Source organism: Vombatus ursinus, unplaced genomic scaffold, assembly GCF_900497805.2.
Source record: "Vombatus ursinus unplaced genomic scaffold, bare-nosed wombat genome assembly UNPS02009205.1, whole genome shotgun sequence".
NCBI lineage: Eukaryota > Metazoa > Chordata > Mammalia > Diprotodontia > Vombatidae > Vombatus > Vombatus ursinus.
The window spans coordinates 787,277-803,477 of NW_020948983.1; positions in this window are offsets into that span (position 1 = coordinate 787,277).

Genomic DNA, 16,201 nt, shown 5'->3' on the forward strand with positions numbered 1-16,201 from the left:
TTTAAAAATAAATTTATTTTTAGTTTTCAACATTTACTTCCACAAGATTTTGAGTTCCAAATTTTTACCCCATCTCGCCCCTCCCCCCACCCCAAGGTGGCATGCATTCTGAATCCAAGCTTTCTTTCTTCTCTGCAGACACAGGACGGGTTATAATTGGTTTTGAATCCAGTTTTGGGTAGGAACAAGACTAAATCATCAGGGGGTAGCTAGGTGGTAGCTAGGTGGATGGAGCACTGGCCCTGGAGTCAGGAGGACTTGAGTTCAAATGTGGCCTCAGACACTTGCCACTTACTAGATGTGTGACCCTAGGCGAGTCACTTAACCCCATTGCCTAGCAAAAACAAAAACAAAAAACCAAACAAACAACAGCAACAACAAAAACCAGACTAAATCATCAGCCCAGAGTTTACCTGAAGGACCTAGGAAAACGGTTTCCTCCCTAGTTCACTATACCATTCACCCACCCCCATTCCACCCCAGCAGCCTCTTAAAAAACTGGTCACTTGCTGACACAGACCCTAGGTGACATCAACCTTGGGATCGCCCCCTCACACCAGCCTACCCTTCTGATTTTCAATGTAGGACACCTCTTCAGCAATAAGGAGTCTCCACTTGCTGATAGGGAGCTTGAGACACCACACCTTCCAAACACAATCTATACCCCAAGCCTTCCTTTCCGCCTGGTGATCTCTTAGAAAACCGTCCCCTCCAGGACACAAAACCCAGCACCTGCCTGGACTCCTTGGATTCCTGCCCAGCTGCTGACATTGACCTGGAATTGTGTCGCAGCATCCACCATTGACCAGGCTCAGAGACCTCCCAGCAGCCACTCATTCCACCTCAAACTCGTGCCACTTCCCATAAAAATGCAAGGCCCTGCTTAGCCCTCTGAGATCTAATGCAGGACCCCTCCTCAGTAGAACTGAGTCCTACCCACCTGCTGACAGGCATCCCAGGATGCTGAGTTATTGGCCACCTTAGTGTGAATTAGGCACACTATCCCCAACCCAAGGCTCCCTCACCCTTCAACAGCCTCTTAGAAAACTATCCACCCAATAACACAGATTCCAGCACCAGACCTGAAAGGTTAGTAGCCCCACCCACCTGCTGACCTTGACCTTGGATCCAATCATAGCAGCTTGAAACGGCATCCATGTAACAAAGACCTCTCCTCAGAAATTCAGAGTACCGCTGTCCTGATAGGGACCCCCAGACCCACGAACTGATCGAGGCACCAAATTGGCAGTTGCCATTTAGAAAATCTCCCACTCATTGACACATCTTCTACACCCTAACCCCAGAAGCTGGGAAAATGAAAACCCCCCACCTCTGCAGCAGCTTCTAGGAGCCGAAATGACCCTGACTTGAAACCTGCAAAGGGGCCTGCCTGTGAAGTCATCGGGAGCCTTCCCCTCCTGGCAGATTGGACCAAATCAACACCAACCCCTTGACTTTGATTTCAGCCTGGAGGTCAGTGTCCATCAGGTGGTTAAAAGTGGAAGACTAGATACAGCTTTGGGCTTGAACCCTTAGGGAAAGCCCGGGTAACTGCCTTCAGGGTCCCCACCTTTTTCCACCACCATGCTTGGGCCCTCATATCTAGGAAAGGATGGGAGAGCATTCTCTAGATGCAGGGAATGAATCCTTCTTAGAGAGGGCTAGGCCAGGATTCCCCTGGACTGGCAATCACTCTCAGGATTCTTCATTAGTGCACGCACTATTGCTTTTAGTGGAAATTGCATGTGCGACTAAGAGTAATTGCATCCCCTCCCCTCATGCATGTAATGCAGAAATGAGCAGTAATGATCTAAATACAAAGAAACAAACACAACTTAATGAGCTTTAATTGTGTCTTCTTGTGGTACGAGGCAGTTAGAAGAACCTAGGGTGTGGATTAAAATCCTGCCTTTGACACTATCGGCAAGACCCTGGGCAAATCACTTCATTTCTCTCTGCCTTGGTTTCCTCATCTGTAAAGTGAGGTATTGGGCAAGGTACTTACAGCTCTTACATTTGGTAACTCCATCTAACTCCATCTCTTGGGGACTTAGTGAGTGACTTAATGTGGAATCAAAGATGTGATACAAAACTAGTGGTCCAGATAATTGCCAAAGTATGAATTCCATTTATCCTCCCCAGTACTGTTCTTGTGTATGGTATTGATTCTTACTTCAAAACCCAGTGGAGAAAATAAGATCAGAATTGCATTGTCTCCCACCCCCCACTTCTGTTAGCCTGGGAATTGAGGTCACAGTGATCTCTCCTACCAGAATCGATAACTTCAATCAGAACCTATCCAACTAGAAAGGCAGCTTCAATGGAACAGAGGTGATGGCTCTTTGTCCATCCTTAACATCAGGAGATGGAGGGCAAAGTCAAAGCAGTGAGAGATGTTTCCTCAACACCAGAATCAAGAGAGAGAAAAGAAAAAAGAAAGAAACAGAAGGTTAAAAACATGCAGAATTCAACTGAAGTAAAGAGAGAGTAGAAATGGGGTTGCAGGTGTAGAAACAAAGCCAGTTACTAAAGGTAATCGAATGGCTCGTGGGAGCCCTTTGTTACTTCAGAGGAGTAATTGTCATTGATGGGATGTTAATAGGAGTCATTATGTAGTTATTAAAAAGGGAATGTAGTGAGCTCAGTTGTATTGCTTAGCTCAGATCTATAGGTTTAACTGGGTGTTTTTGCCTCTGCGCAAAAGCAATAAGACATCTTTGACTGTCTTAGAACAGGGGTTGGCAGCTTCCTCTCTTAGAGAACCAGAGAATTCTTTCATTCATACAGCAAACATCTATTGGGTTTCTGCTACCAAAATATTGTTAGTCATTTACAAAGGTAAATAGAAAGGAGTCAGTCCCTCAAGGAGCTTACAATCTAATAAGGGATGGAAGAGGGGTACATTTGTTTAGCGACATCAGTGAATCTGTGCTCTCACTGAATGAGGTAGTCCCTTACTGGTGTGGATCGCATCCATGCTTTCTAATCCTGTGCTACTGTTATCCATGCCCACCCATACACACTCCCCCAGGATCTCCCCAATGTGCTGGGGACCTTCCTGTGGTTCTTTCAACATTATGTGGAAATCAGTGATGCACTTGCTTTGTCTTTTATCCCTCACTCTTCCTGTATGACCAGCCCACCTCCTTTTCTGATCAGACGTTTCCTTAATGCCTATTGCAACATTTCTTGCATGCAAGTAATGATTGGCAATATAATGTCCTTCCAGGTATAGTGGCACACGTCTGTAATCCCTAATAGAGGAGGGGCTGAGGCTGGTGGATCAGCTGAACTTGGGAGGTCTGAGATGCAGTATAGCTAAAGTCTGATTGGGTGTCTTCACTAAGTTTGGCGCCTATGTGGTGATTTCTTGGAGTGAAGGATGCTTAAGGTGAGGCAAACTGTTCCAGGTCAGAAACAAGCAGGTCTAGAATTCTATGTGGATCAGCAGTGGCATCCTGCCCAGGAGTGGTCACAGCATTGGGAGAGATAAGAAGATCATCTCTCTCTCTCTCTCGCTCTTTCTCTCTCTGTCTCTGTCTCTCCTCTTCTCTTCTCTTTCTTCGTATATATCTACCTACATACAGATGTGTGTGATGCATCCTACTTATGCCTACCATGTATCTCTCCAATGATCTGTGAATTACTTTCAATTTTGATTTTTCAGAGATCATGCTAGTCTATGATTTACTGGTGTGTAATATCACCAAGAAAAGATTGGTACTATAAAGGTAGATTTTTGTGTGAGGAAACAGTTAGGGATAACTGAAAATTATACATGTAATTCTCCCAAAGCAATGAAATTTTATATCCTCTTTATATTCAATTATGGAACCAGCCTTTTAATTTGCAGTATCTGTCTAAGTCCTATGTACTAATAGTACTATGTACTATGTACTAATGGACTAACTCAACATGCTGTCCATTCAATGGCATATCATAGTCTGGGCAATATTCATTCTTCATCCACTTGCTATTTTTCCCTCCGTGTTACCAGGCGGATCTCTTTGGATGGCCATGAATCTCATTTATGTAATAGAGGTGGGTAAAATTCCCTCACACTGCTTTCCCCATAATTCCTTGATAATTTACTCAGGGCTTAGATTCCAGATACTTTCCTAGACTCAGCCCCCCAGCCACTAGACACTCTTATATAGATCCAGGCATTAGAAATAATTTAGACTTAAAGGCATTATAAAAGCAAAGAAGGATACCTAAAATAGGATGCAGGAAAATATCAGGAGACAAATGGTACAGAATGCTGTAAACCCAGTCAGCTAACATCCCAAAGCACCTTGTTTCCATATGCCTGATTCCCAGCCCCTAGAAATGTTGGGCCTTTGTTTCTATCCCCAAGCACAGGCTCATTTATACAGCGCTGAAGGCCAAGGGAAAGCCTGGGACTCTAGAGATGAATGCTGAAGGGGTTGCAGCCCAGTGTCTGATTCCCCATGCTGTTAGACAAATGGATCACCGAGAGAAATCTGCATTCACGCTCAGTTGCTTCACAGATGGCCAAGACAGAGAGATTTGAACTCATCAACTTCTGCTGTCATGGATGAATGCAGTCTTGCATGATCCTTAACTAGGCATGGGGACAAGACTCATGCCTAGTCTAGGATTCATATACTAACTATACTACAAATTTTTCCAGGGGAAAGTAGGCATATAATGGTGGGGATTTTTATAAGAATATTGAGAACACTGGAGAGAAGAGTTAATAGCCATGAGAAGTAGAAGAAGGACAAGGGAAAATCCTCTTATGGTTGTTAGCTCTTCTCCTTTTTCATTTCCTTCCCAGTATTCTCCTCTCCTACCCTCACCCCTATACTCTCATCAGTATGTGTTTACTCACTTCAAGTCCATGTTGGGGTTATGTCATCAATCCCTATTCCCTTACATTGAGAAGACAAGCCATGAAATGCCTTGGGGCTTGATGTGATCACACAATATTGTCCTCAGACAAGAACATTTGATGGAACTTACCATCTATGGGGAATTCCTCTTCCATTTGGATCAAGTGCAACATCCTCCATAATATGCCATGTTAGGCAAGTATACATCATCCCACATCATCCCAAGGCTTTGCTGGATACAGATATCAAATAATTGTTGAAGAAAGTTATCTCGGTGGTTGTATTTCTCCAATAGTCTTGTGTTTTTTTTTTCAACTTTTCTTTTTTATTGTGAACTTAATAATCAACAAACATTTCAACATAACAAAGAATAGGAAAGAAGTCTTTATAAAAAACTGTAAACTATTGTCACATATAGTTTGTTTTTAAAGATTTATATATGCATATGCATATATGCATATCTATGTACATACACACATATATTCACAGGTCCAAATCTCTAAATCCAAATCTCTTTCTTCTCTACTGTAGATATCTTCCCTGATATTTTCTTTACAGGACAACTTACTGGACAAGAACTAGGCATCTGGTTAATTTAAATCCTGTTACTACTATATTATTCCTCTGTTCAGGGTTTATGATATCTATTTCTTCTTTCTTTCTGGGTGTTTTGTAGTATATTCCAATGAAAAAATCACTTCTGTTTCTGCATCAGTTGGCCTTCACCCAAATACTCTCCATGGTATTTCCCCACTCTGAATTCCTCATATAAGTAAATTTTTAACATGGAGTGCTACAGGGGCAGCTAGGTGGTCCAGTGGATAGAGCACTGGCCCTGGAGTCTGGAGGACCTGATTTCAAATCTGGCCTCAGACATTTACTAGCTGTGTGACCCTGGGTAAGTCACTTACCTCAAATTCCTAAATAAATAAAATATTCAGTGCTACTTCAAACCTCTTTTCATCCTTGGCTCTCCCCTCCCATTTAAACTTTTCTGTTGTTTTTGAATTAGAGATATATGTCCAGAACCATGGTCCAGTCATGGATTTTATCTTGCCCAAGTCTCAATGATACATATGGAGTCAAATCTGCTACCCTGCATTAAAACCTCCAGCTCCTTCTGTTTGTTACCTAAACTTTGTGCATTTGTGAATAGGCATTTGAGGCCAAGGGTTTTACAATTGTTTCCTTACTAGGGTTTGTCTTCTGTTAACCTCTGGCTGTCTAAACTGCTATGTTTTTTTTCTTTTTTTTTTTTTTGTACCTATTCTCTATGGTATTGACATGTTGGAAGTTTTGTGTGTGTATATGTGTGTGATACACACACAGAGTTCCAATCCAAGAGTCTTAGTGTAGTTTTAAGCTTTAATTCAACTGCACTAAGACTTTTGGGACACTATACAAGCACATATGCACATGTTTTTCTTCCTCCCCCATTTTTAAATATACAGAATATTATTAGATTTTCAAGATATTAGCAAATATCTTTTAAAATTAAATTTTATTTTTAAAATTAACAACCATTTTTTTCCCCTTCTCCCATTTAGAAAGAAAAAAGTGAACAAAATCTTTATTTTTGTTTGGCATATCCATCGATGACTACGAATCTATACTCCCTATATTTTAAACCATAGTCCAGGAATTCAAATCTCCTTTTCTTTTCAGTGACTTAAGACTCCTTTCTTCTTTAAAATTTTTAAATAATTTATTTATTTTGAACATTCATTTAAAATTTTTTTAAGTTCCAAATTCTCTCCTTCCCACCCCCCCCACCCATTTTGAAGGCAAGAAATATGATATTATACATGTGAAATCATGCAAAACATATTTCCATATTAGCCATCTTGCAAAAAAAAATTTTAAAAATAGAAAAAAAATTTTGCTTCAATCTGTATTCACACTCCATCAGTTCTTTCTGTGGAGGTAGATAACATTTTTCATCATAAGTCCTTTGGAATTGTCTTGAATCACTATATAGATGAGAATAGCTAAATCACTCACAGTTGATCATCATACAATATTGCTGTTACTATGTACAATGTTCTCCTGGTTCTGCTCATGTTACTTTGTATCAGTTCATATAAGTCTTCCCAGGTTTTTCTGAAACAATTCTATTTGTCATTTCTCATAGCTCAATAGTATCACAATCATATACTATAACTTGTTCAGCCGTTCCCCAATTGATGGGCATTCCCTTGCCAATTCTTTGCCACCACAAAAAAAAAGCTGCTATGAATATTTGTGTGTAGGTTGTTTTCCTTTAAAAAATTTTTTTTTATCTCTTTGGGAAAAAGACTTAGTACTGGTATTGCTGAGTCAAACGGTATGCACAGTTTTATAGCCCTTTGGACATAGTTCCACATTGTTCTCTGGAATGGTTGAATTGGTTTATAACTCCATGAACGGGGCATTAGTGCTCTGATTTTCCCACATCCCCTCCAACATTTGTCATTTTCGTTTTCTGTCATATTAATCAATCTGATAGGTGTGAGATAGTACCTAAGAGTTGTTTTAATTTGCATTTCTCTAATCAATACTGGTTTAGAGCATTTTTTTCATATGACTATAGATAGCTTTGATTTCTTCATCGAAAAACTTCTTATTCATATCTTTGACCATTTATCAAATGGAGAGTAAGTTGGATTCTTATAAATTTGACTCAGTTATCAATATTTGAGAAATGAAGCCTTTACCAGAGAAATTTGCTGTAAAAATTGTTCTCAGCTTCCTGCTTTCCTTCTAATGTTGGTTGCATTGGTTTTGTTTGTGCAAAAGTTTTAATTTAATATAATTAAAATCATCCTCTCTATCTCTTGTTTGGTCACAAATTATCCATTAATCTGACAATTAAAAATTTCCCTGCTCACTTAATTTGCTTATGATATCACTCTTTTTGTCTATATCATGTATCCATTTTAAACTTATCTTGGTGTACAGTGTGAGATGTTGGTCTATACCTAGTTTGTGCCAAACTGCTTTCCAGTTTTCCCAGCAATCTTTTGTTAAATAGTGAGTTCTTGTCTCAAGAGCTTGGATCTTTGGGTTTATTAAACACTAGATTACTATGGTCAAATCCTCTTTTCAAGAAATTGCTTTCTTAGTGAGCTGTTCATTTTTCAAATTAATTTTTCTCTCTCTCTTTTTTAATCCCTTGCCTTCAAGGGGCAACAGGGAGGAAAACACAGCCTATATTGCTATGGTCTTCAGTTTCTTGTCCAGCATTTTATAATTATTGGCAATAATTTTTATCTTCCTTGTGACAGTGTTATTTGCATCTATGTGAATTACTAGAGGTGGATAGTTGTTATCCATTTTAATAAGTCTTAGGAGGGGGGCGGAGCCAAGATGGCAGAGTGAAAACAGTGACTTGCTTGAGCGCTCCCCCAAACCCCTCCAAATACCTGTAAAAAAATGGCTCTAAACAAATTCTAAAGCAGCAGAACCCACAAAAAGACAGAGTGAACCAAATTTCCAGCCCAAGACAACCTAGATGGTTGATTGGAAAGGTATATCGTGCCGGGTGGGGAGAGGAGTGCAGTTCCACATGGGTGCGCAGGCCGCAGCAAACCTGGAGCAGGCCTCAGAGGGCTGAATCACGGGCAGCTGTGGTGGTTTACAAACTTCTCAACCCATGAATGCCAAAGACAACTTAGAAGGTAAGTGGGAAAAGTCTGTGACTGTGGTGAGAAAAGAAGCTAGGTCTCAGCTGCAAGTCCCTGGGGTGGCAGCTGCCTCCTGAGCTTTTGGCCCACAGACTGAGGGGGAATCCAGTAGCTGATCAGAGAGGAATTGCAGGGATCTCTCTGCTGGTGCAGGATTCTCTTGCTGTGCCCATGCTTGGATTTGGGTCACAGTTCTGAGGGGCAGTCCTGGGGCGAGAAGGAGTGCTGTTGTGGTGGAGCTTGTAGTGGTGGTGGAGAGGAAACACCTCGCCCCTTATCATACCACCTTGGAAGAACTGAAAATTTACAGGTCCCTAGAAGTATCTCTGAAAACAGCTGTACAATCCCCTGAAGCTTGGGATAGTACATTCTTCACATTGGAGGCAGACTCTTACCTTAACAAAGAGTTGAAAACTCAAGTAATTGGCTGGGATCATGAGTAAGCAGTGCAAAAAGAGTCAGACTATATGATCTTACTTGACAAAAAAGATCAAAACATACAACCAGAAGAAGATGACAAAGTCAAAGCTCCTACATCCAAAGTCTCCAAGAAAAATATGAATCAGTCCCAGGCCTTGGAAGAGCTCAAAAGGGATTTTGAGAAGCAAGTAAGAGAAGTAGAGGAAAAACTGGGAAGACAAATGAGAGTGATGCAAGAAAATCATGAAAAACAAGTCAACAGCTTGCTAAAGAAGACCCAAAAAAATACTGAAGAAAATAACACCTTAAAAAATAGCCTAACCCAAATGGCAAAAGAGGTCCAAAAAGCCAATGAGGAGAAGAATGCCCTAAAAAGCAAAACTGGCCAAATGGAAAAGAAAGTCCAAAAGATTACTGAAGAAAATACTTTCTTAAAAATTAGAATAGAGCAATTGGAAGCTAGTGACTTTATGAGAAATCAAGACACTGTAAAACAAATCCAAAAGAATGACAAATTAGAAAACAATGTGAAATATCTCATTGGAAAAACAAGTGACCTGGAAAATAGATCCAGGAAAGCGAACTTAAAAATTATTGGACTATCTGAAAGCCATGATCAAAAAAAGAGCCTAGACATGATCTTTCAAGAAATTATCAAGGAAAACTGTCCTGATATTTTAGAACCAGAAGGCAAAATAGAAATTGAAAGAATCCACCAATCTCCTCCTGAAAGAGATTCCCAAAGGAAAACTCCTAGGAATATTATAGCCAAATTCCAGAGTTCCCAGGCCAAGGAGAAAATATTACAAGCATCCAGAAAGAATCAATTCAAGTATTGTGGAAACACAATCAGGATAACACAAGATTTAGCAGCTTCTACATTTAAGGGACTGCGGGGCATGGAATATAATATTCCAGAGGGCAAAGGAGATAGCATTACAACCAAGAATCACCTACCCAGCAAAACTGAGTATAATCCTTCAAGGGAAAAAAATGGTTATTCAGTGAAATAGAGGACTTTCAAGCATTCTTGATGAAAAGACCAGAGCTGAATAGAAAATTTGACTTTCAAATACAAGACTCAAGTGGAACATGAACAGGAAAGAGAAATCATAAGAGACTTATTAAGGTTGAACTTAATAAGGTTGAACTGTTTATATTCCTGCATGGAAAGATGATATTTGTAACTCATGAAACCTTTGTCAGTATTAGGGTAGTTGGAGGGAAAAAAATTATATGTATGTATAGATAGATAGATAGAGGGAACAGGATGAGTTGAAGATGAGGGGATCATATCTAGAGAATAAAATTATGAGAGGATTATACTAAGAAAAAGAGAAAGGGAGAGGTAGAAAGGGGTAAATTATCTCACAAAAAAAAACAGAAAAGAAAAGGCTCTTACAGTGGAGGGGAAACAGGGGAAGGTGAGAGGGAATGAGTGAATCTTATTCTTGTAAGATTTGACTTAAGGAGGGAATAACATACACACTCAATTGAGTATGGAAATCTGTCTTACCCTACAGGCAAATAGGAGGGGAAGGAGACAAGAGAGTAGGGGGATGATAGAGAGGAGGGCAGATTGGGAAAAAGGGTAATCAGAAACAAATACCTCTGAGGAAGGACAGGGTCAAAAGAAAGAATAGAATAAATGGGGGGGGCAGGATAAGATTAAGGGAAATAGAGTTAGTTTTTCACAGCATGTCTACTATGTAAGTGTTTTGCATAACTGCACATGTATAACCTATATTGAGTTGCTTGCCTTTTCAATGAGGGTGGGTGGGGAGGGAGGAAGGGAGAAAATTTGGAACCCAAAGCTTTAAAAACACATGATTAAAAAAAATGTTTTCACATTCAACTGGGAAATAAGAAATACAGGAAATGGGGTACAGAAATCTATCCTGCCCTACAGGAAAATAGAAGAGGAAGGGGATAAGAGAAGGGGGGGAGAGATAGAAGGGAGGACAGATTAGGGGAAGGGGTATTCAGAATGCACGCCGTCTTGGGGTGGGGGGAAGGACGAGATGGAGAGAAAATTTGGAACTCGAAATCTTGTGGAAGTAAATGTTGAAAACTAAAAATAAATAAATTTATTTAAAAAAAAGTCTTGGGAGGTTCTTTGATAAGTCCCCCAGGGAAGACAGTGGACTTCTCTATTGTTACCAAGGTGACAGATAGCCTTTTCAGTAGCCCTGAGAAGGCAGTCACCAACTACTGCTCCTCTTCTCTTCCCGCTTTGACCCTGGATTATAACTTCTGTGACTACACTATATTATTCTTTGGATGACAAAGGCTCTTCTTCAGAGCCTTCAGCTCCTTCTCTCTTCAGGAAGAGTCTCAAATCTGGTTTTAAGCTCCACTTGTACAACTGTCTTTTTCCTTCCTTTTCTCATCTGAGTAATATTCTTCTACTCTAAAATCCTGACAAGTTAAAGTCCTTCTTCCTCCACCTCAGCTTCCCCCACCGCCCCCATTTGCTGCCTCACTTCCATTTCCTTTAGGGATATTTCATTGTCCCTAACAGCCTAATCTGTGAAGAGACAATCGTAAAATCCCTTCACTTTCTTCTCCAGGAGGGAGCTTCACCTAACCTGTGGAACACAGGTAATAAATAGTTCCTTGATTATGGCAGAAATACAAGGAACAGCACACTGAATGTAAATCACTCCATAATTTTCCCCACTCTCCATAACTGTTTGAGATTTTCGGCCTTGTTTTTTGAACTGCTTTGTGAGTATTTACACCTCAACCCTAAGTATTAAAAAAAAGCTTTAAATCAATTATCACCTCTTAACAACTTGACAACCCCAATCAGCTTCTTTTCTTTAGTCTCAACAATTCCACAGCCGCACCTATCTCCCCATTAGCTTTGAACCAACCTTTGGTTCTGCCAGTTTGCCTCTCTTCACCAATTTTACTCTCAATTTTAATTGTTCCATTGACCTTTTCTTACTTATCTTGCCTTTTTTTTTGCCAACTATCTTTTACTTATTTTTCTTGAATCTATCTTTTTAGGCTTTATTTACTAATCTTCTTTAATCATCCTTAAACCTCCTTAATGCTTTTATGTCCTTCTTAATTGTTCTTCACCCTTCTCTCTCAACCCAGAAGTAGCACCTCCTTCAGTATCTAGGCTTGGAGATTGTTCTCTTTCCATTTTTCCTTAATTTGTTCCCAACTTTCCCTCCCCAAAGTCAATCTCTGACCTACTTCCTTAGTCCAGATCCCTCCAAGTCGCCTTGTACATAATTTTCTTCTCTTTTTTTTTCCAACACAAGTACCCTTCTTTTCTCTCACAGAAGCCAGGAGTAGGAGTCTGCAAATTGTTGTTGTTGTTGTTTGTCCTTATAGAAGAGAGCACAAGGAAATAAAAGCTAACTCAGCAGGGTCCCAAAAAGTCTGGCTAAATTCTAGGTCTTCCTTGGTTCGCCGGACTACTTGGAAGGGCACTGTGACTGAAATGCTGATCTTAATTGGAGACCTTTATATTTCGTCAACGCTTGATCTACTGGATTAGTTCAGATTGATATCTATGCCTCTAGGGCTGATTGGATCCATGTCTGGAGATGGCAGTGGAATAAAACTTTTTTTTCTACAGAATTATGGAATCTCAAGGTTGGAAGGAACCTCAGCGAACATTTCTCGTCTAACCTGGACCTGAACAAGAATCCTCTCTTCATCATACCTTTCAAGTGGTCATCACTAGCATTTATCTCAAGTCTCTCCTCCACCTTCTCCTAGCAGTGTGTTTTACTTTTGAATAGTTTTAATCATTGCAAATTCTTATCTTATATAAAACCCAAATTTTATATAAATTCTTATCTTATATAAAACCCTTTAAAGTTTCTATCCATTATTTTTAGTTTAGTCGTCTGGGGCTAACTGGAAAAAAGTCTAATTCTTCTTCCATGTGCTACCCCCTGAAATACTTGAAGACAGCTATCATGCCTCCCTACAAGGCTTCTGTTGGCTAATCGATCCTTATATGGCATGAAATAAGGAGGTCCTTCATCATTCTGGTTGCCCTCCTTGGTATCTAGTGGCTTTCTTTTTCTTTCAATATTGAAGTATTTGCCCAACATCTGTTGCATGCAAACACTATGAAAAGGTCAGATTGTAGAGGGAAGCCAACAATGCCTCTTAAAAATCTGGGACCAGAGCCATTTGTAGGAATTTGTACAAATCCAGCCTCAGAGATGGTTATGGGGCACATAATAATATGTAAGCCAATCAGAATTTATTATTGGAAGAGGAGGCCTCTCTAGTTCTCTGTTTTTATCCATGTCACTGGATATATAAGCTATATGTAGTATAGCTATGTATATAAGCTATGTGTAGTATAGCATCATTAGCTTTGATTAGTTGTTTAGACTGGTCCTGGGATATAGGCCAGTATATCAGTGACAAGGAACTCTAAACCTGAAGCTTCATGGTATAGTGGAAAGAGTACTGGATTTGGAGTCTAAAGGACCTGGGTTCAGGTCCTGATTTTACTATTTGTGATTTCTGGACAAATTATTTAAACTCTCTGCACCCTAGTTCCTCTGTAAAACCAGGGGGTTGGACTCTTTCAGCTATAAATCTGTGATATTGGGAATGATAAGACTTCTCCCCTCTGTTGATTCAACAAAAGATCAAGTTGGAAGTATCTGAGGATGCTGACTGTGTAGTGCTGCTGTGGAAATGTCAAAGCCAGAGCAGATGTTTGGAAATCCTTTGACTTAGGCTTAGTATTGCTTTAACCAGCTACAAGGAAATGTAGAATAGGGGATAGGGGAGGCCCTTATCTGAGGCCCGGGCATCTCTAAATAGTGTACTGCCTTGAAAGGCTCCTGTGGCTTTGTAACCCTTTCCAATAGTCTTTAACTGGATTTAGGGCCAGAAGAATGGGTTTGCATCCTAGCTACGACACTCATGGCCTGTCTGACCTTGGGCAAAGCACCTTTTCTCTCTGGGCCTCAGTTGCCTTCACAAAATGAAGGTCTTGGCCTAGATGATTTCTAAGGCCTCTTTCAGGTCTAAATCTGTGATCCTATAATCTGGTCTGCTCAACTCTAGTTTCCCTCCTTCACCAAAACATTCTTTCCACCAAGGAGAGGTTAATCTTTATGGATGCTTCTGATCATATTACGTTTCTGCTCACACTCCTTTGATGACTCACTTTTGTTTACCAAACACCCCTTTGATGGCTTCCTTTTGTTTACCAAATAAAATCCAAATTCTTTAGCTTCCTATTCAAAGTCTGCTGTAATTTTCCAACTTCTTAAATTTCAAGCCTTATTTTGCATTAATTTCTCTCTTCCCCTTGTACATGTATAGCAATATATGTACAAGTGTATATATGTATATATATACTACATGTATGTATACTATATGTATATATGTATATATATATAAAGGGTTATACTTTGACTATAGTGTGTGTGTGTGTGTGTGTGTACACACACTATAGCCAAAGCTATTTTTTTTCTTTTTGGTGAGGCAATTTGGGTTAAGTGACTTGCCCAGGGTCACATAGCTAGTAAGTTCTTGCTATTTCTTATACTATGTCATATGCTTTCTCTTCTCTGTGCCTTTGCTCATGCTTATGTATCTGAAGTCCATTTTATCTCTCCTAATCTCTGCTTTTTGAAATCCTACTCACCCTTTCAGTTAAGTATCAGGTATCACCACCTGCATGAAACCTTCCCAATCTGTTCAGTTGGAAATTACTTTTCCTTCCTCGGGCCTTGTATTCAATTAAATCCAAAAAACAAGTATTAAATATCTTTTGTATATAGAGCACTCTTCTAGGTATTAGAGAACATAAAAAGATTATCTGGGACAAGATCTCTGGTCTCATTGAGTCTAGTAGGAGCATATGGTACATACACAATAATTACAATAAAAATAATACAATGAGAATGTTGTTGTTCAGTTGTTTTTCAGCGGTGACCCCATTTAGGGTTTTCTTGGCAGAGATACTAATTTGTTACATAATCTCACCTGAGCTCTTACCGTGGCAAGGCAATTCTTGCTAAGTTTTATCATTTCTGTTTTCAGAGCATCTCTTGTATACGTTCCCTTCTTTCCCCTCAGACAGCTGCCACCATGATTCAGGCCCTCATCACCTGATGCCTAAATGCTGCCGCAGCTTTCTAGCAGATCTCTCTGCTTAAATTCTTTCCCTGTTCTCCTCCATCGTCCTCTCAACTGTTGATGTGAGTTTCCTAAAGAGCAAGCCTGGCTATGTGACCTTTTTATTCAATAAACTCCAGTGACTCCCTATTACCTCTAAGATCAAATACAAAATCCTCTGTTTGGTTCTTAAAGACTTTACACCCTGACTCCTTCCTACCTTTCTAGTCTTCTTAAATTGTAATTCCCTCCACATATTATATGATCCAGTTATATCAACTAGCCTTGCTTTTCCTCTCACATAACATGCCAACTTCTGACTCCATCTCTTTTCACTGGCTGTCCCCCTGTGCCTACAATGCCCTCTCCTCACCTTCACCAGTTGGCATCCCTGGCTTCCTTCAAAGTCTCAGCTCACATCCTACTTTCTGCAGGAGATCTTCTTCTCTCCTTAGCCCCCACCACTTGCACTAGAGCCCTTCCTCTGTGGTTACCTTTGCTTGGTATTGTAGATATTTTGTATTTACCTGGTTATTTGCATTTTGTCTCCCCTTTGAGGACAAAGACCCTATTTGTGTTCTTCTTTGTATTCTCAGTGCTTAACACATGTACCTGGCACATAGTAGGTGCTTAATAAATGTTAATTTGATTGACTGGTGGTTAGAAATGCTGAACACTAGAAAAATCAGAGAAATATGGGAAGATTTATAAGAACTGATTCAGAGAAGTAAACAAAACCAAGAGAACAATATAATAATGGAAACTAACAGATTACTAAAGAAAGCAAACAAAGTGGAATATAAAAAGCAGTGAATCCATGACCCTATGATGTATGAAAGTCCTGGAGAAGAGATGATGAAAAATACCTCCTAAACTCACAGCAGCAAAGTGGAGACTTACTTCTAGGATAGAATTTTGTGTACATTATTACAGATGTGTTCTCTGTATTGAATGGTTTGAAATTATTTTTCTTTCTCATTGGGGAAGTTCAGTCTGGAGAAAACAATGGGAAATGGCTGTAATATGAAGACTTACGTTATCAATAAAATGTTTTTTTTCCAAAAGAAAGCTTGAAAAATATTTTAAAAGTACAATAATAGGTACATAGGAGAGGGACAGAGTGTTATGTGGAATCCAAGGGATTTCAAG